Source organism: Canis lupus, chromosome 1 (genome assembly GCF_011100685.1).
Source record: "Canis lupus familiaris isolate Mischka breed German Shepherd chromosome 1, alternate assembly UU_Cfam_GSD_1.0, whole genome shotgun sequence".
In the NCBI taxonomy this organism is placed as follows: Eukaryota; Metazoa; Chordata; class Mammalia; order Carnivora; family Canidae; genus Canis; species Canis lupus.
In genome coordinates, this window is record NC_049222.1 from 24,974,485 (window position 1) to 24,999,689 (window position 25,205).

General features: G+C 46.1%; 1 protein-coding gene across 13 annotated transcripts in view; it reads right to left on the minus strand.

Moving 5' to 3' along the window:
- LDLRAD4 (low density lipoprotein receptor class A domain containing 4) overlaps positions 1 to 25,205 on the minus strand; it is a 386,066-nt gene that overhangs the window by 316,020 nt on the left and 44,841 nt on the right. For all 13 annotated transcript variants that reach the window (XM_038526019.1, XM_038526024.1, XM_038526003.1 and 10 more), the window contains exon 2: positions 23,906 to 23,988. The gene's annotated coding sequence lies outside the window, so the exon portion shown is untranslated. The remainder of the gene's footprint in view (positions 1 to 23,905; positions 23,989 to 25,205) is intronic.

A 25,205-nucleotide genomic window follows, 5' to 3' on the forward strand; every position in this document is an offset into this window, starting at 1 on the left:
CAGGGCTGGCAAACTTTGGCTACACAAAGCCATTAATCTGATGAGGGAATGTCAGGGGTCTCCACGAAATCGCCATTTCCCAATGAAATAACCCTCGTCTCCCAAACCGGGCAGCTCTGAGGGAGGAAGCAGCCGGGCCGGCGGTGAATACAAACGGATGCTGATGAGCAGGCCACGGCCAGAGGGAGCTGAAGGCTGCAGGACTGTTGCGGCTGCTGCTGTTAAAATGCCTGCAGCCTTTATTCCAGGGCTGGGCAAGAGCATCTGATTTATTCAAATGCTTCAGCTTCTCAACATAATTGCATTTATATGTACTTATGTAGGGAGGGGAGTGGATGCAGAGAAACTCTGGGGGCAGGGCGTGGGCAGGGGTGTCCATCCAGAGGCAGCAGTGGGTGATCAGTAGAGAACCGCAGCCCAGGGCCACCGGGCACGTCCAGAGCAGGGATCACCAAACCCACCCAGCAAAGCGGGGTGGGGGGCACCGAAGGGAGTGGGAGGGTGTAGCAGGGAGGGAGGGGTGGGGGGTGGCGTCCGAGACACGAAGCAATGCTACGCTCTCCTGCTTCCCTGTTAGTGGTGCTCATCTCAGACCCTACAGGAAAAACAAGGGGACAGAGGAAACCAAGCCTCCAGGGTCCTTGAGCACCGCCATCGCTGCCCCCACAGCGGGCGCACAGCCTACAGCAGCGCCCAGGACAGGTCGCCGGGCTCTGGTCAGCGTCCTGCTTCCAAGATACTTACAATCTGCCCGAAAGAAAAACAAGAAAAAGCGCAGGAGCATGATGGAAACAGGGTCATTTTGTCCACTCGCCCTGCCCCAAACCTCGACCTTGCGTCACCTTATTTCCCTTCTCAATATGTCCCATCCTCCCACCCCTGCTCTCAAGCTCCAGAACGCTGGTCTCCTTCAAGGCAACCTGGTCCAGCAAAGGTTCCTGCAGTTTCATGGATTTGCAGGCAAAGGGTGTTCTCAGTCTTCTCGAAGTCCAGGAAATTCTGAGTTAAACACTGAGGTTTTCTTTGCCACGGTACTTCTCACAGTATCTAACACGTCGGTGGTACCTCGAGAATCTCCAAGAACGGGGGGCCCCCAGGGGGCTCAGCCAGTCAAGCATTCGACTCTTGATTTCGGCTCAGGGTCGTGACCTCACGGTTGTGAAATCAAGACCCTCCTTGGCCGCTGCCCTGGGTGTGGAGCTTGCTTAGGGCTCTCTCCCTCTCCTTCTGCCCCACCCCCTCGCAAACAAACAAAACAAACGGATAAAATAAGAGTCTCCGAGAAAGGGATTTAATAGGCAGCGTGGATAAATTCGGTCGACTGGAAAATCTTCTCTTTTGCCCACTTCCTGAATCCACCCTGCACACACACCGGGCGCGACCCCGGGCCACCCCCATCCCTGCTCCCACCGGGCTCACGCTGTATGTCAAGGATGCACCCGTGGGAGAGACGCACGCTTCCCGGGCATTCGGACACCCCATGAGCTAAGCTGCTCAGCAGCGACCGGTTTCAGAGCTTAAACCAGTTGCCGGTACCCAGTTCACCACGATTCTCCCTTATCACACCCCATCTCTGGGTGTTCAGTGGTAGCAATGGAACATCAGCCCAAGACCTACACAGACGACCCTAAATCCTTCCCTGAAATAGATCACGATCAATTCCCTTCGTCCCCTCGAACTTAATCCTGCTCATAGTGTTAACACACCCAAGGAACTCTTGAATGAGGCGGCTGATGATATAAAGATAAAGCAAAGACGCCAAATCCCTTCATCCCGCTGTTGAGTGCTCAGGTTTTCATCTCATGCCCAATTTCCCCAGACCTGCCCAAAAACAGAAGCTGAGACGGGCCCAGGCATCTCCCCTGGGGCCTCGGAGGAGAGCTGCCCAGAGGAGGCAGCAACATCAGCCACTGCGGGACCGGCCCCTGCATCAGCCCTCCCTTGGCCATGGCCTTACGGCAAAAACCATCAAAGAGAGGCTGACCCTCCTTTTTTTTTTTTTTTTTTTTTTGTTTAAGATTTCATTTATTTATTTGAGAGAAAGAGAGAACTTGCATCCAAGAGAGCATGAGTTGGGGAGAGGGGCAGAGGGAAAGGGATAAGCAGACTCCCTGCTGATCAGGGAGCCCTGAGGCAGACCCCAATCCCAGGATCCGGGACCGTGGGGCAGACGCTTACCTGAGCCGCTCAGCCGCCCTCAGGTTGCCCTCTGTTCCCGGGGCCCCACACCAAGACTTCGGGTCCCACCTCAACCATCCACTCTGCTCGAGCAGCTGGGCCGGCAGGGGTGGGTAGGAGCGGGGGACAAAGAGACACAGCTTCCTCTCGGTGCCCTGGACAGGCCGCACCTGTAAGGAGGCACTGGCTGGGCTGTAAGGTCCTGGGTCCCCAGACATAAGTGAGGACCAGAAGCTGTGGCTGCGGAGGGTGGGGCTCCTCGAGCATCAAAACTTGTCAAGTAGAGCTAGACGGGCTCTTCCTATTTCCAGGACGTTCCCCTGAGTGTGGGCATTTTCTGTCTAGACAGAGCCAGCAGAGCCCTCTTCGCCATTTAAGGCTAAGCTGTCGGGCATCAAGTGAGCACAGGTAGATGACCTTCCCACCCCCCCCTTTTAAGGAGAACAACATCTAGGAGCCCAGAAGCAGTGGACTCCCCCTCTTCCTACACCCCTACAGGAGGACCCTAAACACAAGTCATCACCAACGCAGATGGCACCCGCAGCACCTGCAGCACCTGTAGCACCTGCGCCCCCCGCAGCACCCGCAGCACCCGCAGCACCCACAGCATCCGCAACACCCGCAACACCCGCAGCGCCCACAGCACCCGCAGCACCTGCAGCACACGCAGCACCCAGCAGCACACACAGCGCCCACAGCACCCACGAGGAGGTCATAGCCTGAACGTCTCCCTGAAATTCACTCGGAGTTGTCAGGGGAGCCCACGGTTCCCCTTCTTACAACTGAAAGTTGCACCACAAAGGGCTCTAATCTCCAATCCCGGACTGACTCCGGAGCGCCTGGCCCGGACCACACCTCTCCGCCCCGCGTCCTCGGACCGGCTCGCTCTTCCTCTGACGCGGAGGTCGAGGAGTGTCGCCTACTTGACCTGATGCAGTGAGGAGGCGGCAGCTGTTCCAAAAATAAAACTCTAAAGCTGTTTAAGGGCCTTTACTTAGAGATGTCAAACAGGCGCACTGCAGACTCGAGAAGCTCCTTCACTTCGCACGATGCGTGCGTCTGCAGACAGAGCTCGGGCATCAGCCTCCACAGCCACTTGCACGCGGCGGCGGCCCACGGCAGTGGGGTTCGGGCCTGCGAGGCAGCTGCCCCGTTCCTACAGGGACTGGGGGCATCATAAGAACGAGCTTCATGTTTCAAAGGAAATCACCTACGACTGTCGCCTCTGCTGCCTGTCTGCGTGCTCTGTGGAATCCCCGCTCCGAGCACTCGGTCCGAACTGCTGAGGGAGATGAAGACATCCCATGGATAGTTCCCCCAGAATTTCAAAAACGGAGCAATTTCCAACAAGCGACACATGACTCGCTGACCTCAGCTTTCCCGGAATTCGACAACTATTCGCCCAGTGATAGTCCCCCTGCCAGGCCTCCGGAGAACCCCGACCCGCGGCAGGACAGGCTTAGGCTAGTCTGCCGCACCCCGGTGCTCAGCAGCCAGTCTGCCAGCGACGGCCCGGCCCACCCGAGGAGCTGTGCCCTGATCAAAGTGCATTGTTATCGCAGCTCCTGGGCCCCAGACCAGACGGCCAGCGAATTTCTACCCGCTTCCGCAGAACACCAGCTTCTTGTTGCTAAGTGCTGTGCATCTCCACTGTCCTTAAAAGCTAACTCCTGGGGCACCTGGCGGGCTCAGCTGGTGGAACACGCGATTCTTGGTCTCAGGGCTGGGAGTTTGAGCCCCACGTTGTGTGGAGAGATTACTTAAAAATAAAATCTTTTTAGGGACGCCCGGTGGCTTAGAGATTGAGCGTCTGCCTTCGGCCCAGGGCGTGATCCTGGGGTCCTGGGATCGAGTCCCACATTGGGCTCCCTGCATGGAGCCTGCTTCACCCTCTGCCTGTGCCTCTGCCTCTCTCTCTCTAAATAAATAAATAAATAAATAAATAAATAAATAAATAAATAAATAAAAAATATCTTAAAAAAAAAAAAAAGAATTGTCCCAGCCCTTTATAGGACCCTGGGCCAGAAAACACCAAAAAGCACAGGGCCCCTCCTCCCTCCCCCCACCCTCAGGTCTATAAAGTGACGGCCCCTCCAAGATGTAGAGGCCTTGGGGCCCCAGAGCCACTCAGCCCCAACACCCTCTCCTAGGAACATTCTCCCCCGGTCAGCCACGGGGATCTGGGGACTTCCCTTATCAGGAAGGGCAATAATCTCCTTTCAGACTATGCAGCAAAATGAAGAACACATGCCCAGGGGAGAGTATTAAGCAGCAGATGGTACCACGCAAGGCCAGGTACTTCGTGCATAGTAGGTCTACCTCAACCCCGTAAGAATTCCATGTGAGTTGAAGGTATTAGTTCATTTCCCAGATGGAGAAAACGAAATGCACAAAAGTAAAGGAACTTGGCCGAGGTCACACAACTACTCATTGGTAGGCCCAGAAGTCAAACCCAGGTCTGTCTGCCTCCAACGATCATGAACTTTCCACACAGCCATGTGATCACAACCTTGCAGAAAGCACATATTTAAAATTTTTTTAAATATTAAAAGACAAAAGAAATACACAGGAAGAAAATTAGTTGTATGAAAATAATGAAACCATGGGTGACTTTTGCCTTTTCCTTTGTTCCTAAATTTCCTTACTTTTATCTTTTAAAAATGTTTTGAATTAAGTAAGAAAATGCTAGTCATAAATCAAAACTGAATGTATATCAGTGAATGGATCCTTCCCATTAGTTCTATTATAATTTCTGAAGAAAACAATAAATAAAATCTTAAAAAAAAAAAAAAAGATGACCTAACAGAGCATAAGAAGCTCTAGAATGGAAGGCAGGAGCCCTGGCTCTGCTCCTAGTTCTATCAATGGCTGTCTACACAGCCCTACACAAGTCACTTCACCTCTTCAGCCTGCAGGCTTTCCTCTTTGTGTAATAAAAAAGATAGAATCAATGATCTCTACAGTGACTTGGGAGTTCTAAAACTCTTGACTTTAAGATTTCCACCTTTGTTAGTGCACAGTGCTCAATCGTGTGCACAAACACTAAAAAAATAATAAATAATAAATTAATTAATTAATCAATTAATAACTCTGTATAATCATTAAAAGTACACACGTGAGGGGCACCCGGGTGGCTCCGTCGGTGTAATGGCCTGGCTGACTCCAGTTTCAGCTCGGATCATGATCAGGGTCCTGGGATGAGGTCCCACATGGGCTCTGTGCTCAACAGGGAGCCTGCCTGAGGATTCCTTCTCCCTCCCCACTATCCCTGCCCTGCTCGCTTGCTCGCTCTAAAAATACACAAATCTCTCTCTAAAAAAAAAAAAAAAAAAAAAACTACTTTAAAAGCACACACATGAAAATACATATTCTAGTTTACTTCTATTGGGGCGGCCTTAAGGTGTCGTCGGAACATGTGTATTTAAGCAACAGCGGCTATGCCGTTTGCTTCAGATATGGAAGAGCAGGAAACAACATAAAGATTCTCTTCCCACCTGGATGTCCCCAGACCACAAGCATTATAATATACTGAGTACAATGATGCTAAACATTTTAGGGTGCCGGATGATCTTTTAAGATTCATTCTATATCTTCCACAGGTTTAAGCATACACACAAGACATCTGAATATAGAAAACTTCATTTCATGTTCCTAGTAGTCCTGGGTGACAGCACGGCTTACAGGCCAACATGTAAGGAGATGTTGAGGGACATGAGAGGCTCCTAACTCTGGGGAATGAACTAGGGGTGGTAGAAGGGGAGGAGGGCGGGGGATGGGGGTGACTGGGTGACGGGCACTGAGTGGGGCACTTGACGGGATGAGCACTGGGTGTTACTCTGTATGTTGGCAAATTGAACACCAATAAAAAATAATTTATTACTACAAAAAAAAAAAAAAAGATGTTGAGGGAGCCCTGTGCCCCCACCTGGGCTTCCAAATATAGGAGCCACTGGTTTCCCCTGGTTCAGGCTCAGGCACCGTGTGATCTCCACGTGCACAGCTTGACAGGCTAATGAGTCTACAATAGGCACCCTACAGAAGAGCCAATTTCCAAGGTTTCCCCAATTACAAGGTCCATCACAGCTTTCTAAAATGTTGGGGACATTACACAAGATTATACATGTTGGTATGGTCAGTGCAAGCCACCGTATGAGGGAAAATTCTAAGCGAAAGAGTAAAGTACATATCTTGAGTTTCTACAAACAAGGAGCCTCACGACTGTAGATACCTTTGTTTAAGCAACTTCCCTAAGCTGTTGGCTTAATTCCTCGGGTGCAAACAAAGAGTCTACAACTCATTTCTTCCAGGGCGAGAAGGGTTTACCTACAAATCAAATGCTTAATCTTCACCGTGTTTGACTACTACAAAATAGTTATATATGTGCCTAAAACCTGACCAGCCTGTCAGACTCAAAGTCGTCTTTGTTCCTGAGTGTCTTCTAACAACTAATGAATAAATCTGAGAGAATTCACCTTAGTATCCATCGAGAGTACTGACAATTTCTCAGTTCTTTTAACAATCCCTCAGCTATTCCATATAAGGCCAAATGAAAAAGATAAACGTTTTTTACTATTCTACGCAATAGGCTGGCGCTCAAACAAGTAGGCAAGCTGCACTGACATCAATTGTGATGGAAAAAGTATGCAACCAGAATTTTTCTAGCAACCAACCTTTAAAATGATCATTTTCTTTCTTTCTTTCTTTCTTTCTTTCTTTCTTTCTTTCTTTCTTTCTTTCTTTCTTTCTTTTCTTTTTTTTTTTTTTTTTTTGAGAGAGGGGGTAAGGAGGGGCAGAGGAGTAGGAGAGAGGGAATCTTAAGGCTTGACACTCAGCGTGGAGCCCTATGCGAGGCCCAATCCCACAACCCCGAGATCAGGACCCGAGGTAGAATCAAGAGTCAGACGCACAACGGACAACTAAGCCACCCAGGCAGCCCCCAAATTACCATTTTCACTCTCCCTCCACACCCTGTGGTGGACAACAAGGCCTGAAGGGGGCACAGGCTGCAGGGAGGCTCTTACATCAAGGCTCACTCCATCATCCACCCAGGGTCTGACCTTGGACATCGTCACTTAACCTCTCCAACTTGTATTTCCTCACTTGTAGTTGAGGTTTTTGAACATATATGATAGCTTTGGTCCCTTTCAGTTGTAAAGAAAAAGATACAACTTATTTTTCTTGTTAAAAACAGCTTTCAACTACCACAGGCTTCATCCCTTTGACGACAAAAATCTCTTGCTAACTATTCAGATTAAGTGATTAAAGAAGCCTTTTTAAGAAGAGACCATTTATCATAATTATCTATTATTTAAGCCATTTCTCGTCAGGTCCTTCTGATGTGCTCCCAGCCTACAGCCTCAAAGTGACAGTCACCTTGACCACCATCAGCCATTTCATCATGGGCAGTAACTAGCATTTAACATGTACTTTTCTCAGCTCACTTTATAGAATTAAAAGCAAATAGCCAGAGGTTAAAAGAAGAACCTCCAGGACAAATCTGTCATTCCAACTTCACAAATAATTTACCATAAATTGAGAGAGAGCTACCACTGGACATGTAATAAAGAACTCCTCCAGCCCCTACAAGTCTTCAAGCCTGACTCCTACAAGATCCCAACAAAAAATAGACCGACCTTCAGACAGTGCCATTAACATATTTTCTGGAACTTAAACCAATATAAAATGCAATATTAAAAAAAAAAAGAGTTTAAAGGTAAACTTTAAAAGTACCTTCAAAGGGTGATCAGAAGAGGTGACAATAACTAATGAGTGAATACTAACACCTAAAAAATTCACATGCACTGTTAAAAAATGGGAGGAAGATGACATTCATCCAAGACTTCTCAGTGAGGTAGTCAAACAATTTTCTTTAAAAAAGCATCCTGAAGATGTGATTCAATCTAAAAGGGAACAATAAAGACAACTGTACTCTCGTATTTCTTCTCCTGTGATGACAATGAAGGAAGGACGGTGTGATGGAATATTCCGATCCAGCCACGCTGACTCATTTGTACAGGATTTGCATATCTTTGCATACCTTCTATACAAGTAGGTGTTCTCTTTGTGGATCTAATTTTAATTAAATAAGTTCAGCATCTGTTCAGAGATGGTACGGGGGAAATCGAAGCCATAAAATAACCACAGTCCAACTACACTGACTTAGAGAAAGCATAACGAACACATATATACTAACATATGAGATCGGCTACAGTTTGTCTATATGCCAAAAGCTTCTCAGCAACAACCTAGAAATAATGTCTCTTCTACTAAATTAATAATTCCACGAAAAGATCAGTTTTCCTTTTTTGGAAAGGAAAATCTACAGAGAGCATGGAGGGGATATAACTCTACAGAGGCCATGAAAGAGATATAAAACTGAATTACAAGGAATGCCAGCTCATGCTCCAATGCTTCAAAGATCGTCAAAAGAAATGTGTAACTTTGTCAAGACCTAAACCAGTGACTTCAGGTTTATGCTTTCATCATGTGTCTACCTTAAAAGTTCAAAGGTCAACAGTGAAGGCTCATAGTATTCCTTTGATGGGGTGGCCAAGCCCCAGAAACAAAGCACGCCTGCCTCAGGAACACCCTTACCAACACCCAGAACTGATCTCCTGGAGTCCCCACTGCTTTGGTCCTCATCCCATTTCCAAGTGTCTCCTGAATTGGAAAGACCCTGTATCTCTCTCCAGTGGCCTTTGTTCTCCAGACTTACCAAAGAACAAAAAAAGGGTAGCAAATAAAAAAAATAAAAATAAATTAAAAAAAAAAACACTCATATCAGGACTGATGATCTCCCACAAAGCAGAAAGCAGTTTATTGCTGCCTCACTTAATACAAAATAAATCCCCTATGTAATAACCAGAAAACAATGTGCTGCTCATTCAGGTAGAAAAAGCAGAAGCAAAAAAAAAAAAAGAAGCAAAAAAAAAAAAGTAAAAAAAAAAAAATAAAAAAAATAAAAAAATAAAAATAAAAAAAAAAAAAGAAAAAGCAGAAGCCAGGAAATCTCCACCTTCCGTGCTTCATGACAATCAATCATGTGGCTCTCTTATGCTCCATTTTTTTTTTTTTTTAACTTGGAAGCGTGATTTTTAAAAGTTTTTGACATGGCCATAATAAATTTTGAAGAACCGGACATGGGAAAACTCACCCCAAGAGTGTCCTCCCCGTCATTTCTTAAAATGTATTAGAGATGTTTCACGTCATTTGGCATCGTGACGGGTATCCCAGAAGCCTAAAGACTGGAGGAATGTTGAGACATTTCTAGATGCTAAAGAGATTTTATAATCCAGGTTTCCCTGACCTATAGCTCTCTCAAGCCACATAGTCATCTGGATTAATTGGAGAAACAGCTTGGTAGAGCATGGCTCACAGAATCACAAATACGCACGGAACACATGCAGGAATAATGTCAGTAGCCAGCCCCCAGATAATCTGTGTTCACATGAAGATGCACTGAACATTATTGTTATTGTTTGCTGTGCCTATGCCTTTGAAACATTAAGGCAACACCTAAGAACCCAGAAAAACCTCAGGCCTTCAGAAATGCTTTATCATTATCTCCATCTGCTCCACCATCCAAATAGCAGACAAATTGCTCCTTGAAGACACGAAACTTCTGAATCCCATAGCGTTTCCTTGTCACTGCCGAGCCCTTGGAGGATACACAACAAAGACGTAAGGACCGGCTATCCCACAAGTACCCAACATCGAACACTTCTGTTGGTAGCCTAGAAGGGGAAATCTTGTTTCAATGGGACATTTTCCAAAATTTCATCTGATTGGTCAAAAGTAACCTAATCAGCTAGCTCAAAAGATGTGGCGGCGATATTCCCAAGGTTAACAGAAATCAACAGAAAACTCCCTATGCTCTGGCCACTGCTTGGGATTCTCAGTCTAATCTCAAGTCTAAAAAGCATAATTTTCAAAAAAAAAGAACAGTAATAAAGAAAGAACTGTAAGCTTAAGAATGCAGATTACATTGATCATGAGAGAATTTTTTATTCCCTAGAAACACTGCTTTGTTAAAATTCAGGAATTCTTAAAGAAAATTACATTTTTATTGAATGTGATCCTATTGTTCCTGAGACTCTTAAGATCTCAGTTGCCAAGGTTTGGAATAAATCAGATGCCAGAGGTTAAAAGAAGAATGCAAATAATAGTTCAGACCCGGCCAGTCTGCAGAGTTCACTGTGGGAGGAAGAAAGGCCGAGCCCGCGCAGAGGTGAAGGTACAGGAGGGACCTGGGGACCCCAGTCAGGACCTTGCTGCTCCATTTACATGCTCCACAACCCCATGCAAATCATTACAACTGTCTGGGCCTCAACTTCTCCAACTACACAATTCAGCTGGTAAAAGGTTTTGGCCAGGACTAATATTTTATGGTTTCAATCAGCAAGCATTCAGTTAATTATTTACTGAATGCGTGAATGGGTAAAGTAAATGGAAAAACTAACAATGGGTTTTGCCTTCAGATGCCTCTCCTGGTGGCAAAGGGGGTTTTGCTGCCTACTGTATCTTTCATCATTTTGTTTTCGGGGGCACAACAGATTGGGCCTCAGCCAGAAAGGTGTAAAGACGTCAGTGGACACAGACTGACAGGTCAAGGGGAGAAGCAGTGGATATATATGCCACTACTCAGACTCCCTTTGGAGACTATTTTTTTTAATAATAAATTTATTTTTTATTGGTGTTCAATTTGCCAACATACAGAATAACACCCAGTGCTCATCCCATCAAGTGCCCCCCTCAGTGCCCATCATCCAGTCACCCCCACCCGTCGCCCTCCTTGCCTTCCACCCCCCCAGTTCGTTTCCCAGAGTTAGGAGTCTCTCATGTTCTGTCTCCCTTTCTGATATTTCCTACCCGTTTCTTCTCCCTTTTGCTGCTACTTGGAGGCCCAAACTCCATCCTATCTGGGTAGTGCACTTCGGTTTTGTTTCAGTTTTTACTGCCTGTTAACTAAGAAAGTATTTAAGAGCTTAGTTAGCCTCAGGAAATTAAAATCCGCTCAACAGAGATGGATCTGGCTCCTGTGTGGGCTCATGTTGTCTCAGAAAGCGGTGGTGCAGACCAAGGTGCTTGGTAGTGCTTGTATAGACTGCAGCCTCTTACATTTTCATAGGCCTATCTTAGAGACAAAGGGTTGGTATAAACCGGCTATGATTTAAAAATAGGAATAAGACTTTTTCATTTTTCTGTCATACTCTTAACTTCTTAGAATATACCCAGTGTCTGACTTCTAATTAGTTTCGTATTTTACTAAGTGTCTCGCTGCTACCTACCAATAAGGAGTAGGTCACACGACTGACGGTAGACAACAGAACTTCAAAGGCTGAGAAGCTGCAGGATCTGCCATCTGCAAGCTGCAGATCCAGGAAAGTCAGGGTATAACTCCAGTCTGAGTCTAAAAGCCTGAGAACCGGAATGCCGATGGTGTGAACCCCAGTCCGAGGACAGAAGACCAATGTCGCAGCTGACGCAGGGAGGCAAGAAGCAAAAGGGGCAAATCCATTCTTCCTTCACCTTCTGTTCTATGCAGGCCTTCCGGGGATTGGATGGTGTCTAACCACAATGATGAGGGCAATCTACTGAGTCCACCAACTCAACTGCTAACCTTATCTGGAAACATCCTCGCATTCACACCCAGTAATGCTTAATCTGGGCACCCCCTGACCCAGTCAAATTGACACACAGAATTAACCATCACACTGACTACAAACTAAACACCTAAGGCACCCAAAGTATTCATATTTTTCCATGAAGAACCATGAACAGAAAGGAATCCCTGGCTCCTCCTTCCCTTCAAGTATCATGGGACTGAGGTCCCTGTGAATCATGGAGAAACAAAGTCATCCAGTCCGATGATAAAGAGGAAGGAATGGATGCTCCCATCTGCAAGGAGGAGGCGTCAACTGTCCAGCCACACTCAGGAGGACTGAAGTCTTCCATTGGATTATCATCCCACCCAGTTCCTGAACCCACCACATCTACCAGTGCATAAAAACTACACACTGGATACGGGAAAGGTATACACCCAGGGCCAAGAATCAGTCTTGTTGTGTTAAATTGAAAATACAGAATATTCCAGTGGTCCCCCCGGATGCTGTTGCACTTCTCATGTGACCCCCAATGTTCATGTGAAAGCCTGAAATAGAATATGGTTCTTCTTTAGGTAGGAGAAAGCCTATTTTTGAGCATGATTCCTCACCTGTGAAACTAAAAGCTCAAGCAAAAATAAGTTTACATTTGGTGATCTGCAATACAGCTGCTCTCTCCGTGGCAAACCCCACAGCTCAGGAGTGGACACAACTGGGTCTACAGGTAAGAAAAGCCCTCTAAACCAGAGATAGATGGCCCCCAGATGATTCCACCAATCTAGCTTTTATTTTGCAAAGCACTATAATGGAAAACTAGCAATTCTTAACCACGGTCCCTATTTATGCCTTCTCCACTAAACATTAAAGTTCCCAAGAGATGGAGTGAATGTTTTTTTGTAAATTGTAAATTTACAATTGTTGCAAATTAAAGACAGATGACAAAGTTAGGTAATTAGACGAATTAGCAAATAGTATTAAACCTCCCATTTAGATATTTAGGAACCCTTGAACAGTTCAGTGTGCGGCAATCTACAATACCCTATAATCCCTTCTGATAGCGTAAGAGTCCTCAGAAATCCTATTATATGCCTCACGTAATCTCTCATTCCTTCAGTTTATCCATCTATGCAACAGATACAAATGAGAAAACAAACATGATGTAAGTCCCTCAGAAGTGAACCGTTAGAACTGAACAGAATAACAGAATACAAGCTCAGAGCGTATTCAGAACAGCCACTAAACAGGTCTAGCGTAGGGATCCTCACAGTAACGTGGAAAGTGCCAAGCAGTGGGGCATCCTCAATTGCTGCGAAGCAGAATAGAGCAGAAGCTCCTTCTGAGGTCCAACTGCTGCTTCTAAAGGCCCCCAACTGCCAAACTGCCCAAAGCTTCAGACAAAGCTGTTTCCATGTTTTTGTTCTTTTGCCAAATTTATATATATAAATTTATTTTTTATTGGTGTTCTTTTTGCCAACATAGAATAACACCCAGTGCTCATCCCATCAAGTGCCCCCCTCAGTACCCATCACCCAGTCACCCCCACCCCCTGCCCACCTCTCCTTCCACCACCCCTAGTTCGTTTCCTAGAGTTAGGAGTCTCTCATGTTCTGTCTCCCTTTCTGATATTCCCCACTCATTTTTTTCTGCTTTTTTCCTTCTAGGTGTCGTTTTAAATGTTTCTATGTAGGACAGTTGTGTCAGGGGGTCTTCACTGCTTTGTTAGGGTCACCGAAGTACAGTCTGTTGCTAAAGTTGATGGAACAGTAATTATGGCCTTTGATTCACCCTACAGCAGTGGTTTCTAATGCATTTTTCATTTACAGTCACAATATTATGCAAATTACTTTATGGATTTTTTACAGATTCTTTTTGTTAAAATTATTAAAATTGTATTGTCAACAATATCTTAGGATAAAATAGCCAGAGTTGTATATCTGGTCCTACCTAAAACTTTACTTTGCTGTGAAAGTGACATAGTTTTAGTGTAAACAATTCTACTATGCACGCCCAAAGTAAATCTTTCAATTTCAGTAAACTTTGCTCCTTTAAACAGATATAGAATAGACCTTTATTGATATAATTTGGGCTAACATAATGAAAGGTGGTTAAAAAGAGATGATTTCACTTTAATTCTCTGAAATTGAGGTCAGAGCATATATGCCCATTTTATTCTGGTTTATATTCTACTTACATTTAGTTGAGGAATTATAAAACTGCTGTTTTATCCATTAAACCCCCCCACAGAATACATCAGAATTACTACGTAAGTAAATCTTTTGCTCAAAATATGAGAGAACTATAAATTGATAAATTATTTCCATTCCACCTTCTACATGGAATATAGCAATTGTTTTTTTTTTTTTAAGATAATGAAAATAGTACCTGGTCATTTATCTGAAACCTTCTAGGTCTATATTAGATTTTCTAAACAGTCTAGAAATTCAGATGACTATACTAAAAACTAGCTTTACAGGTACATTTGGCTTTTAATCTCTTTGCCTCCTTTGATATAAAGTTTTTAACATTTTTCTCTGCACTGAACCTGTGTCATCAGTGTTTAATTGATTTTCTACTATTCTTAATTGTAGGAAGCTTATATTAGTTACTAGCATGTTCTCTGAAATAAATATTCAATTATCTGATTTTAGCTTAGATTAAGTCTACTCCTAATAGGTGTCTCTCCATTCATCCATACTATATTCCACATGAAATTAGAATAGTAATAAAATTTTGAGTGGCCCCCCACCCCCATAATGTGAGAGCAGACAGTGCAGAAAATGTATAATACCACTCAACAAAGTCAAATCATCACAGCCAGGGCTTGAAACAAGAATGTATATGAGTACGCAGAGGTCAAGAGTAGATTATTTATCCAAAAGATATCACCACCCCCTCACCCACTTTCCAAAGTAAAAACAAGAGCTCATTCCTCACGTCTGTGTATCAGATCCAACCCAGGAGATATAAAACACACACCTCATTTTATCCTTATCTTTGCTTCTATATTAATAAAGTAACATTCATTAAAATGAATTTTTGAAAGAAGACTGATTACAAAGCTTCTTGAGTAACTGATGTCAATTCCTTTTTTCTTTTTTTTTTTTTCCGCAATCCCCACCCCCCATGTCCATTTCTAACGGCAGAGTATCAACAAGGACATTTTTCCAATTGCATTTAGAGATGGAGTAAAATTCTTTTTTTTTCTTTCACCTTTATTGAGGCATAATTGACAAATGGGGTAAAATTCTTAAAAGTACTTCTAGACAGTTACAGGAAGAAGAGAAGATATTAGGTTAGGGGGTTTTGAAACCAGGAGTTCACGGGTAAAATCGCCCAGATTGAAGGCTGACTATAAGATGCAGTATTTGGAGTAATTTTTTTTTTTTTAGATGATACATACAAGAGTGGGTAGGACTGCAACAGGCCTTAAGACATCCAGGTAGAGACAGGAAATTTTTCTGGATAATGGACAATACCAAGGGGATCATCTCTAAGGCTATGCTGATGAGGTAAAAGGATACACAGTACTAAGTATTAAAGCTTGACAACTGTTTTCTGACAACTCAAAACCCTGACAACAGGACAGATCATCTCTATTATACGACAAAGCAAGTTATATGCGCGTGGGCTTCATGCCCTTTTCTGCAGTCCTGCTGCTCTCTTAGTTGCTCTCCGTCTCTGGGGTGATCTTGCCACACAATGATGACCCCCACATCTCCATCCTGTCGTTACAACCTCTCTTCGCCTCATCCCCTCCGGGTGGCTCTACAGGCATGGCAGTCCAGAAATCTCATCCTGGTCGTGGCCTGCCTCTGCTCATACTGTCTTCGCACTTGCCCAAGACTGAATCCCAAAAGTTATTTGGGAATCCGCATTTGCTCAACAGGCACACCCAAGGCCTCTCTGCTCCATCACGGACACCCAGTGCAGGCTTTTTCACCTCTTCCTGGAAACGGCTCCGCTGCTATTCTTTCTGGTTGATCTTCTTTTGTCTCTCCCCTCCATTCAGTCCTACCATGGCCACCCACAAGCACACATCTAATGTCACCATCTTCCCTGAAAAGCTCAAAATAGGTTCCCTACACTATAGGATAATCTAGGAATCATAGCCAAACGCTTTATGGTCTGGTCCCAATTTTCTTTTCCAACCTGTCTCTGTCTCTTGCCTTCCTTCTTAGGCACCCTACACCCCAACCAATTTCTACCTTCCTAACACGCTGTTAATTTTCTCACCTCCATGCAAACGTGTGAGACTTTCCCAGTGCTCAGAATGCTCTCACCTTACATTTGTCCACCTGGAAAACTATGATTCATGGTTTAAGACCCACTTTAAGTGTCACCATCTCTGTGGGTGTACCAGGAAGCTTTCCTAGACAGGAATGCACAGATATCTCTGCCCTGGGTCTCCTAGGCACCATGTGCTGAGGACAGGTCATGACCATGAACTATGACTAAGGACACACTGTGGATCTGCTCCATCAGATCGTGCGTCCCACTGTAAGGCAGGACCTGCTTCCCATTCACCTTCATGCCCAAGTCCTCTTCAGAGTGCCCAGCTCTGTAAATGTATATTAAAGATAAAATTTTATCACAAAGAGCTATTATTTTCCATTGCTCCTCTTCCAACAACTTCTTTGTCTTGGTGACTTATAAACGTCTTCATACTTTTGAAAGCCAAAGTTTGCCCAGATTTAGATGAGCTTCTCTATTACTCTCACATATTAATTTTACTTCTTGAATAAAAAATTTGATGGGACGTTTCACACACCAAAGAAAATGGGGGCAGGCTCCCAAGGGTGAGATTACCCTTACAAGCTGCCATCCCACGCAGAAGGAATTGCGATGAACTGATGCTATAAACCTAACACGAAAACCTTCCTATTACATGTGATTGTTAGAGGTCATTCTAGTAAAAACTTTGAAGAATTCTTATCATAAAATATGGTATTGTTATCCCTAAAGGTCACAATTTAATATTTTCCAACATTCAAGAAAAACAAGAATCTGACTAGAAATTTCCCCATTTCTTCACATTTCTTGACAATTTCCCCTATTCACAGCCTTGACAACACAAGAGCAAGTTGTAGGCTAGTTGGGTTGTTCCTGGAAGCTGGTTATCTGGCCCAGCCCAGAGCCTTGCCTACAGAACGCCTCACTCAGAAACATGTACTACAGGCTCAATGGCCTCTAATAACATTTATTACCTCCACAGTAAGGTATGGTTCTCAATTTTACCTTCATTTTCCCTTAATTAGTTTATATTTATGAATTCTGTAGTTCAAGTAGGTCATCACCATACTTCAGTTTACACTTCCTTTGGATTCCTAATAGTGTCTACTTGACGGTGTGCTTTAAAAAATAAGTTTAGGAGAAAAAAAAATAGTAAGTTTTGGTCATTCTGGTTAACTGTATTTTGTTGTACACTTGCATGTTGCACTTGCTAATGGAATATGTAGTAATGTTCTTACAACAAAAAGAAAATATAACCATGTGAAGTGATGGATGCATTCACTAATGCTGTCTTGGTGATCATTTCACAATGTATATGTATATGAAATCACCAGGTTGTATGCTTAAACTCCCACAATTTTATATGCCAATTATATTACAATAAAACCAGAAAAATGAAAAAATAAAAAAAATAGTAAGTTTTGGGAGTTTTGCTTTTTTTTATTTTTTTTAAAGATTTTATTTATTTATGCATGAGAGACACAGAGAGAGAGGGACAGAGACAGGCGGAGGGAGAAGCAGGCTCCATGCCGGGAGCCCGACATGGGACTTGATCCCTGGCCTGCAGGATGCATGACCTGAACCAAAGGCAGACGCTCGACCGCTGAGCCACCCGGGCGTCCCTCAAGGAGATATCTGGACGCCCATGTCCACAGCAGCATTAGTCACAATAGCTGAAAGGCAGAAGCAAGCCAAGGGTTCAACAATGGACAAATGGCTAAACAAACAAATGGTATACCCACGCGGCGTAACATGACCAGCCTCAGAAGAGGAAGAAAGCTCTGACGCTTGCTAAAATATGGATGAACCGTGAGAGCAGCAGGCTAAGTGCAAGCAGCCAGCCACAAAAATACAAATACTGTGTGAGGAATCTAGAGCAGACAGGTTCATAGAGACAGGGGAATGGTGGTTGCCAGGGGCAGGAAGCAGGAGGAATGGGGAGTTAGTGTTTAATGGGTGCAGAGTTATACGTTTTTCAAGATGAAAATAGTTGTAAGGATGGATGGGGATGATGGTTGCAGAACAATGAGAATGTACTCAATGCCCCGGAACCATACACTTAAAATGGCTAAAATACGCTGTTTTCTATAGCAGCTGTACAATTTTTCATTCCCACCAGTAATGCGCAGGGTTCCAAATTCTCCGTGTTATGCATATTTTACCACAATTAAAAAAAAAAAAGAAAGAAAGAAAGAAAGAAAGAAAGAAAGAAAGAAAGAAAGAAAGAAAGAAAAAAAGGAGGAGCAGAAGATTTGGGAACCAATTAAAGATCAAAAAATAGGTAATGCACCTAAACATCACAATCCTAAATGTCAACCATTTTTTTCAATAATGACTCAACACCACCAGTATAGGTCACAAAACATTGGAAAACACTTCCCGAACCCACCTGGACCTGAGGAACTCCTCCTCCTCAAGCGATCCAAGAATCTCAGGGCATTTTCTTGTTTTTATGCTCCACGCGCGGCAGTCACACGGGGAACGCCGCAGGAGGGGAAGTCCCTGCGAGGAGCTGCCCGGGGATGGCTCGGCCCGCGCGTGGAGGCGAAGGCAGCGTGGCCGAGGAAAGCACCAGAACAGGGCGGGCCTGTGGAGCGGGCAGCACGTCGGGGACTCGAGGACGCTGCCCGACTGAGGCCGGAGCCGCGTCCCCCGTGGCTGGGACCCGCAGCACGACCTGTCCCCGCAGGGGCCACGCGGCCCGGGCAGGGCGCCCTTCTGTCGTCCCCAGCGCCACGCGGGCCCGGGAAGCCTCTGTCCGCGTGTCCGTGGCCTCGTCTCCCAGACACGACGGCCCCACAGGCAGCCCGAAGCCACGGCCCCCCTGCCTCATGCCCGCCGTCCCCTCACCCGGGGGAAGGCCGCACAGGACCGTGGCGAGCAGACACCCCAGCGGGGGGCGGGGGGGAACTACCCCACGCAGGCCGACCCACGCGGGCACCAGGCACCCCCCGGGCAGCGGCCTTGCAGAGGGGACCGAGCAGCGCCCGCAGCCTCCGGCAGGAATCACTCGGACACACACAAAATCCTGCTTTTTTCAAGAAGGACGCTCACACAGAAAACCACAGTGGAAACCTCCAGAAGCCCCCTTGGGGCCGCGAGATAGACGACTGATGGCCGGACCCCTCGGCCTTCTCTGTCCCCCCGACTCCCGCTGGCGTCTTTCTCTGCCCACACTCATTCCGTTTCCAAAGGGATTTTTCCAAGTTAAATGAACCCCACGTCTCGTGCCCTACTGCGAAAGCTCTTACCCTTTCTGGAGGTCAGAATCCTACGGAGAACCCCACCAGAGCCCTCTGGCCTTCTCTGCAGGAAGAGGCACCATTTCAAGGAAGTCACCTATGTCCCGGGTCCCCTGGAGGTTAAGAACCTCCATCCCAGTGGCTGCTTCTTTCCACCTCCTTTCTACGCTGAATTTGAGGGACACTTGGCCACCCACCCCCATTGTGGAAAATCGTGTAACTGGCACATTTCAAGAATCCGTAGAGACTCCTGCTGATGGGGTGCCCCCCCCCATGCCGCTGCTAAGGCCCCTAAGGGGAGGGCATCTCACGGAAGCTCCAGGGGATCAGCCTGTCGGGCCAACGCAGGCCTGAAGGACGACGGCCCCTGGATTGTGACACCTGTTCCCGCGACCGTCCTTCACCTACACCAACGTGACTCCGGGGGGGGAGGCTCCTGGGACTCAGTCTGTCACAATAGCATGGCCTCCTGAGAACCTGAGCTCGGTAAGCACATCCCACGCTTGAGCGCCGTCCGTCGAGCCTGACCCCCGCCCTGCAGGCTGCAGAGGCCGCGTTGCCCCCATGCACTGAGCCCACGAAGCCCAACTTCTGAGCTGCGGCTGCAACTCCCATAAAAAGCAATGCTATAGAATTGAACACCAATAAAAAAATAAATTTATTATTAAAAAAAAAAAGGAAAAAAAAAAGAAAAAAAAGGCAATGCTATTCCTAACCTCCCTCGCCACGGAAAAGTGAGCAGGCCACCACGCAATCCAGAATCTCTGAAAGGCTTATTTTGATGCTCTTCCCTACGCCCCCCTACTCTTTCCTCCCCCACAAAATTTCTAGGTGGAAAATTTGCTAGCTTTTTAGCAGTTTGACACTACGGTGCTGGGCACAGGCTGACGAAGCCACTGGCACGTCTGATTTCGAAGCCAAAATGAAAAGGTATTTTTCTGACGCAGCTCTGAATGAGGCTACCTTAAGAAAATAGCACAGTCTCATAATAGCACAGAACCCAACAAATCGGCAAAAGACAATTCCCAAGTTCCCAGGCCACGGACAGAAAGGAGAGAGACAGCAAGCTTCTCCTCCCTCTCGAGGCGGTGGGCCTGCCGCCGGCCTGTGTCTTGACATCGCTGGTTGGCCCGAGCTCAAACGTGGCACCAAGCATCCCTCCTGCCCTTGCAGCGTTTCGATCTTTCTTGTGCCATTTTTAACCTTAAAGGAGGAAGCAGAGCAGCGAGGTGGACTTCAAATCCGAGTCCCCTGACACTGTGTATACACGAGGGAGGAAGGGGGGGTGGAGAAGAGAGGCAAAAGGGGAGCAAGGGGGCCTCCATGAGGCCTTGAGAACCCAAAACCCTTTCAGAAGCCAAGGGGCAACTCGGAACCAGGCAGCCTGGGACCTGTCCCGGGATTCCCCCCAATGGGAATTCAGGGTCACTTCTCCAATAGACAAACACGAAGGCCAGAGAGGCACCAACCCACCACCGTCCGGCTTCTCGCACCGACAAGACGTTCAGTGCCACCTCCGAACCACCCGGACCTAACCCTAAAGCAGAGCTCGCCCCTCCTTCACATGAGGGAGCCCGCGGCACGGACACGCTCAATGACCCCGCAGCTCCCGACACTCCCATTTGGTCACATTCTCGCAGTTTCATCTGTTTTACTGTCCGTGCCCAGGAAACATCTGGAGAAGGAAGCCTTGCTTTATTTGCCCGTGCACAAAAAGTGTGGCTTCTCCCGGCACCACTGGTCCTCTCTGAGTTTCCTTAAAAGTTTAAATTTAGCACAAAGCCAGGAAGTTCAGGTCAGGGATGTATGGCTGGTGTCTAAGGTCATTATTGTTGAAAGCGGGAGCATCCACCCCCGGGACCGCGGGCCTCGACTTTCACTGCTGCCTGCTTCTCACCGCAGATCCATCGACCGCAGATCCCTTAAGGACCCTAAAGGACCCAAGAGAGGAGGAGTCTCCCCAGGTAGACCTGTCTCGTCTGTGCTGAGAGCCAACCACGTGTAGGTCTGAGGTTTCCTTCTCTCATGACAAAGACAGAAAATGGCCCAAAGAGCTGGAACTAATGATTTCTTCACCTACAACCCGGAGGCATCGTTGCACCAAACCTGGCGGAAGCCGTAAGACGCATCGTGGAATTCCTCAGCAAACCTCCGTCGCCCCCAAGGAGAACAGAGAAACCCACGCCTCTGCCGCCCACCTTCCTCCGATCCTGCGGGCACGCGGTCCTTGGACTGGACTCAGCGTCCGGACGGCACAAAACTGGCATTTCACTGAACTCCTCTGGTGTGCAGATGCTGAATTAGGCATCTTCGCAATAATTCCACAAGATAAACATTATTCCATTTAAAAATGAAAAGAGCTGAGACTCAGGCCGGCTTAGGACTTGTCGGAGTAAAAAAGTGAAAGAAAAGGGCAAGGACAGAACTTGAGCCAAAGGCCATGTTTCCAGCTACACCTTACAAACGTGATACAGCCAAGAGGTGTCTGTCTTCAGATTTATTGAGGCAGCGGCAATATTAAAATACATTTAATAACAACCTAAACACGAAGACCCAACCCCATTTTATTTTTTTATTTTTTATTTTTTTATTTTTTTTATTATTTTTTTCCCAACCCCATTTTTAAACTAAGTCAAAAAAAAAAAATCCGCTATATGGTAAGACAGGCACATTCTGCAGTTCACGCAGAAATGCATCCCCCCGCCCCGGGCTTTCCCGGCCAAGTGTCTGCGGCAGAGTGGCCATGCCACCTGTCCCTCCTCAGGAATGTCTCGCCGTCCAGCTGCAAGCTTCGAAAGACAGAATTTTACAAGTTAACAGAGCAAATATAAATTCCAGGACAGTCAGCTGGAAGGACCTATTTCAGAGGGTGTGAACGTTCTTGCAACACCTGCAGAATCCAAGTGCGGTGTCTGAAAATGCCCCCGCATGCACGGAGCAGCACGCAGGTCTGCAGATGGGGAGCTGCTCCTGCACCATTCAAACGTTCATAAGAAGCAACGCAGCCTTGCATTATAATTTAAAATCCACACCCGGTAATGTAGTCAAGAAAAAGATTTCCATTACCAATTCTGAAAGTTGCTTAAAATAACTGACAGAATGAGGTAACCCCATATGGGGGGGGGGGGGAGGAATCGGGTTCTTATGTAATTTGCAAGTATATTTCTACTTTTGTCAAAAATTTCGTACACCAAGCTGCACAGTCCCTAGGAGCATAGTCCAGTGGTATATTTGGTTGCGTGGAAAAATTCTATTTGAAGGCGGCTTTAGTTTTTAGCGGGTAAAGCGAAGGAGGACGGTCTCTGAGACGATGAAAGAGCAACTAACCTGGGCCCACACGAGCTCAGGCCCTGGGAGCGATGAGCCGTTGCCTCCCACCTTAAGCTGGTGGCAGGCACGCCACGTCACGGAAGCACAGCTCACCAACACGCACCACGTCAGGGGCGCCTGGTGGCTCAGTTAAGAGTCGGACACTTTGGCGCAGGTCATGATCCCGGGGTGTGAGATCAAGTCCTGTGACATCAGGCTCCACAGTCAGTAGGGAGTCTGCTTGAGATTCTCGGCCCCCACTCTCCAAGTACGCTCAGTTTCTCTCTCTAATAATAAGTAGATCTTAAAAAAAAAAAAAGAAAGATCTTAAAAAAAAAAAAAACAACAACAAACAAAAAACCAAGTAAGGAAAGGTAAGGGATTCTCAAAAACACTGCCCTATTGGGCAATAAAGAATCATACGAATGAGAAATATGTCATCAGTCACGGAGCATCTCTAAGGTGTACAGTCCGGGTGCTCCCCAGTGAAAGCTCATCACTTACCCCAGGACAGCCCATCAAATGGGCTTCAAATATCTGACAGTAAAATACCTGGAAGCAAAATATATTTCAGGTATCTGGTGGTAAATTCCACTCGGGAAAGAAATACGTATGAACTGCATTCACTTGACCACAGAGGGGAACTGCCCCCAACCCGGATTCAGGGTGTGTGTAGACGGCTACACACGGCATGCTGCGTAACACCGACAATTTGAGGAAGGTTCCAGACTGTGAAAAGTCCATTTAAATTCAAGGGTCTGAATAAGCCACACGTGCTACCAATACAGAGACAGAAACACCTGCCTGCCTGATGTCACAACAGATAAGAAAGAAACAGGAATTAGTATTTAGTTAGTTAGTGTACGCTATGTGCCAGATACCATATTACTACGTATGACGGCTCACTTATTTCTCACGGCAATCCCATCATTATCCCCATTTTAGGAAGTGGGAAATCAAACAAAACACAGAATTTAGAATGAGAATTAAAGAATCCCATTTTCCACTGATCTCACAATGTCTTTAAGTATCTGCACATTAAATACTCAGGCTCAGCAATGAAGACAAGTTGAATAGTAAGATTTTCTTTTAGTAAGTCTAGAAATACGTATTCTATGTACATTCACAGCTCAAGGTAAATCACAAACAGAAAAGAAAGGCCACAGTTAGTGTGATGTCATGCGACTTTCTTCCCATCAGAAAAAGCCACATGAGTAAGATCGTTTTCGTGCCTAGAAATTGCACGACTTTCTCAGAGGCCCAGCAACTCACGATGTCGGTGCTGCGATGAGCTCTGCCTCCTCACAGACTTCATCAAAGAGAAGAGTCTTAAGTTCTACTCACCTTTTAAGCTGTAGGAAGGCTGACGTGAGCTCTTGAAAATGGTCCAATCAGGAGACCGCCATGCGGTGTTACAAGTATCTGTACTAAAAGGGAAAAAATAAAGAATTTCAGCGAACCGTCTCTTGGTTTCTCCTAATGCACTGTCTCTTTGCCCACGTTCTAAAAAATAGTTGAGAACTATCACGATAATGGTCAAAAATACCAAAACGAATAAAATGAGAGCATAAACGTCGAGTAAGAAAGGAAGGGAAAGGGAGACAGAACATGAGAGACTCCTAACTCTGGGAAACGAACTAGGGGTGGGGGAAGGGGAGGTGGGCGGGGGGTGGGGGTGACTGGGTGGCTGGCACTGAGGGGGGGCACTTGACGGGATGAGCGCTGGGTGTTATTCTGTATGTTGGCAAATTGAACACCAATAAAAAATAAATTTATTAAAAAATATAAAAGTTTAAAAAAAGTTAAAAAAAGAAAAAAGAAAAAAAAGAAAGAAAAGAAAGGAAGGGAGATTTGGAGCAAAAGAATCTGAGCCAAGGGACTTGACGGAGCGAGACAAAATCCCCCATCAGTTCTCTAGCAGCCAGAAGGGGCGCCCTGCTCTTATCATCCAAAAAGACACTTATTATTATTTAATCATAACAATCCAAATCACCTTGTGAGCACACAGATGCACACGATCCTTAACTGCATAGAGAGGCAGGCCCAGCGGCACCTTTTCCTCTCACGAAATACGTCTGATTCTGCGAGAGCAGAAGGCACTTATTTCTCAAGGCGGTCTTTGCACCTGCCCTTCACCTTGTTGCTAGAACATCCTCCAGCCTGGTGTCCCAGACTTTGTCCAGGTCCAGGCCATGTGATCTGTCGCGATCACCCTCACCCCACCCTGGTGGGTGTGCTGAGTGCGCGTCACACCATCCCAGGGCGTGTCAGGCGACCACCTTGTGCCTTACAAGGCAGCTCCAGGTAAACTCAGGGACACCGGGAGGCCCTTCACATTTTTTTTTAAATAAGCCAAATTAAAAGTTATGATTTATCAATCTCTAGTTTACTGCACGAAGGCCAAGCAATGGAGGGGCGTCTGGGTGGCTCAGTCTGCCTGTGGCTCAAGTCGTGGTCCCGGGGCCCTGGGACTGAGCCCTGCATCGGCGGGCTTCTGCTCAGAGGGGAACCAGCTTCTCCCTCTGCTTGTGCGCCCACTCTCTCACTCACTCTCTTACAGATACTCTGTCTCAAATAAATAATTCCTTAAAAAAATTAAAATTAAAATTTACTCATTTTTTCTCCTTTCCCCTTTTTTCCCTTT